Genomic DNA, 4,374 nt, shown 5'->3' with positions numbered 1-4,374 from the left:
TATGTCTTCCTTCTCTCTTAATTTAATTTCGTCATTTCACTAATTAGCTAATAATACATTAATCCCTCTCTAATTTAATTTTTCGGTTTCTCTGTCATATGTAATTACTATATTTTATATGCATCTGGAGAGAACATTACCCAAATTTTTTACTAGTGTTTTATACTATTTGTGTAATTTTTACTTCACAAAGTATCTATAATGTCCATATGTATTAAATCATAATATATTTCTAAATAAAATCACACATACAATTAAGTTTATTAAATATAATTTATAAATGTATTTTTTCAAATAAAACTATAAATTTAAAAAAGATCATTTATTTAATACTCCATTTGTAAAAGAATAATATTAAAGATAGAGAATACTTCCTTTGTTTCTAAATATAAGAAAAAAAATAACTCATATGATTTAAGAAAATTAGTTAAATATAATAATTATGTCTAAAAATTTAAAAACTGGACTAAATTATCACTGTAATTAATGAAACAATGTTTCCAGTGAAAATAAATATTAACTTTATGAGGGATAATTTGAAAAAAACATGATAAGTGTTTCAGAACTTGTAATTTTTGTTTATAATAAAAACCTTGTAAATTGATTTATTTACAAATAAGTCTTATGAAATTCAAAAACCACAATTAGATTCTTTGGGATTTGAGTATAATTCAACTTGAGTCAAATAATTTATAACTATTTCATTAGTAATTTATAACTAATAACTTTAACTTTTTATAATTATAATTTCCTATATCCAATAATTAATCTAATGATATGTGGAGTACTTACTATTGTAAAAAGTTAAAATTATAATTGTAAATTAATTATTTGACTAACGTAATGCATATTTTATAACGGTAATTATTATATTTACAACCTAATTTTAAATTAAATTTAGGTCTCTAGAGACTTGGCTGTAATTTTTAAATTTTGCGAGATTTATTTTAAATAATTTACTCTACAAGACCTATATGTAATTTTTCCTATTAAAATAAAATCATTAATCAAATATTTTTTAAGTGTCTTATATTTTGAGATGTCAAAATGCATGCACTTGTGTATCTATGTATATCTTATAAGATCATAGTTAAATTCGGATTTCACTTCTTAGGTGAGGATGTTACTGGTAAGTAATTAATCACTACTCGTATATAGCTTTATAAAGCTATATACTACATACATACATACATATAAAGAGTAAATCAATTAGTGTGGCATCACAAATATGAATATCTATGAGATTAGCATTCATATAGCATTTCAGATACATATGATGAGGCATATCTCCATGTGAACTTGTTAGTAGACATTTTTTCTTACTACTGAGAAAAAACACATGAATGATCAGATAGGGGGCATATACTTCTGGTCATATGTATACAACGTGGTTCGGATAGTTCCAAGTAAGATCTGCAACGTTGATTCTGACCACGGTCCTAATCCGACTCCTCCAATCCATTGCCTTCTTCAGTACCAAAAAAAAGGTTATTTATTTATATATTCATAAATTTCACTCTGAAATATATTAATTTCTTCACTTTCTTACAACACATCATGCAAATGAAATTAATTATTTACTCTTGCAATTTTCCTGTGATAGGTGAGAAAATGCGTAGAAGACATGAGCTTACACCTCAAGTCTCTTGTTTCCCCATCAAACATCGGAGTTGTAGGACCTCCTCCACTCAATGCTGATATATTATACCTTGCATTTTTATTACAATTACAAACTGAATATCATATTTAATTTGGTTATAAGTCAAGCTCTCTCTCTCTCTCTCTCTATATAAATATATATTATGCAGATTGTGGGGTTAACGATTGGCATAACCCCTCTTCTTCGGAAGGCTTTCATTGGTTCCAGTGCTCCTCTCCATATTCTTCATGACACCGCTTCTTTGCTTGGGTAATTATAATTTATCCTTAAATAATTCATTTAGTGTTACTGGAGGCTTTACCCACTACTTTTTTTTGAGTACATTGGGTCAGTAAAACATTATTTCAAGTAAGGTTGAAGCCGCCATGGACCTGTCATAAAAAGGGATGAGCAAAGGGTTATATTGGCAAGTTTTCCACACACTTTTGATGGGGCTTGGGAGGAGGCATACTAATTAGAGGCTCCAAGCACTCATATGATGTTTTCTTTATTTCAAGCTAAGCCAAGTTCATAGAGTTTGAGTGTATGTATATGTTGAATTCAACTTGGAAATTAAATAAACACCATCCTGATGCTCATCTTTTATCTTTTATATATATATGAATACGCATGCTGAACACAAAATGATATGCATTAAAATGTGTAAGAGGTGTTACGTACCTTTCAGTCATTAATTTTTAATCTAACCTTGATGTTTTTCTTCAATAATGCATGCATATCATGCTTTCTAGCTTTTTGTTTCCCGTCATTGAATACAATGTTTGTGAGATCTGATTAAGAGCTAGATAGAAGCTGACATAACACGAAATATTAAAACATACTTAAATTACTATACAAAAGTTAATTTGGTTGGTAACAAGGATTTGATTTACAACTCATAAGGTTGTGGGATCAAATCATGCTATTGATATGAGGACCTTATTGATAAATAATTTGTAAATATCTTTGTAAGTGTTTATTGAACTTGAAGGCATGCTCTAGCCTTGATGAGCTCCTGAAACCTAACTCATCAAAAATTTTCCTTTTGTACAAAAAAAAAATTAAATACCCGAGGAGTTATGTGGCCTTGGTGTTGTTAATTATTTATTTATTTGGTTGCTTGCAGGGCTGCTTTCATTCCCACTATAACCTTGATAACTGGAGCAAATCTTCTCAAGGGTAATCATGCAAAACTACTTATTTTGTTACGTTTTGGTGTTATATAGAAGAATGAAAGCAGAAATGATCATATGCTTTAGAAAGTTTCTCCCAAGACACTTCTCAAACCAGTCCCAATGAACTGGTTCGGCTTTCTAAACCATAGATATCTAAACCAATTCCAGAACTGGTTTATAGAGTCATTTTCATCGTGCATGTTTAAAAAATAACATTTTTTGTACTAGTGAATTAACAGAGAGTGATGACTTTATATATAAATTTGATGAAGCAGGTTTGAGTAATGAGTCAGATTTGAAGTATTCAGCAATAGTATCAATAGGGATGATTCGGTTCATGATGATGCCCATAATTGGCGTAGCAATTGTGAAATGTGGGATTCGTCTTGGGATGATTCCATCAGATGAGCCTTTGTATCAGTTTGTTTTGCTGCTTCAGCATTCTGTCCCTCCAGTCATTAACATGAGTATGTAAATTAATTAATTAACTAATTTCATCAACTTCTATGAAATGATTGATTGATTAATGATTGTGAATTGAATAATATTTATTTGTTGGCAGCAACGGTAGTTCAGTTGAATGGAGTTGGAGAGAAGGAATGCTCAGTTATATTGCTAGCAACATATGTGGCAGCTCCAGTTGCTTTAACACTTTGGTCCACTTTCTTCATGTGGCTCGTGCTTGGTCAACATTTGTGACTCATTTCTATTAATTAATTCTTTTTTAAATGACTTAATTGCCTGAAATGAGAGAGAGCGAGATGGATACGATCAAACCTCAAACAAGATTTTTTTCAATAAAAATATATTTGTGCGCCATCAAAAAATCAATCAAAAAGGGGGGAAAACAGAGACACGTGTGTTTATTGCTTTGTTTGCGTGTGTATGCCATGATTGGTATAAGAAGCTATAAGTTCCATCATTTTAGCTTTTCAAGCAAACAACTTATAAGAAACTAGATTACCAATGGAAATTGAGCCTAGTGGAAAGAAACTAATCCTTCACAATGTGTTTATTGCTTTGTTTAATGTGTGGCGCCATGCCATGATTGGTATAAGAAGCTATAAGTTCCATGATTTTAGCTCTTCAAGCTAAGAATTTATAAGAACTACTGGATTACTAATGGAAATTGAGTCTAGTGAAAAGAAATTATCATTCACAATTTAATTTGAATCATATCAAGGATATGTACCCACATACATATTTAGCATTCAATCATGTCTTGAACAAGATTGCTTTTAATAAAAATGATACACACACAAAATAAAAAAAACTATAGGATTAGTCCAAGGCGACCCTGAGAACTCATTATTGCCTTAAATTATTCTTATATTTATTGTTTTTATTTATGAAATTCATAACATCAATGAATATAATTGATGAGATGTATATACCACTTTGGTTAAGAATGAACAAAAAAACAACCCCATGCAGATGCAAAGGTAGACCGGGAAATTTGGTTCTTGTCAAATTAAACACTAATCCTAAATTTCTGTACTTATTTTGTTATGGAAGATCCATATTCAATGAAATTGTCAAATATGAAATGAACCTGTTTAA

This window comes from Prosopis cineraria, unplaced genomic scaffold (genome assembly GCF_029017545.1).
Source record: "Prosopis cineraria cultivar Desert tree isolate PC_DT_omini unplaced genomic scaffold, ASM2901754v1 PC10, whole genome shotgun sequence".
Taxonomy (NCBI): domain Eukaryota; kingdom Viridiplantae; phylum Streptophyta; class Magnoliopsida; order Fabales; family Fabaceae; genus Prosopis; species Prosopis cineraria.
This window is presented reverse-complemented; position numbering follows the sequence as displayed.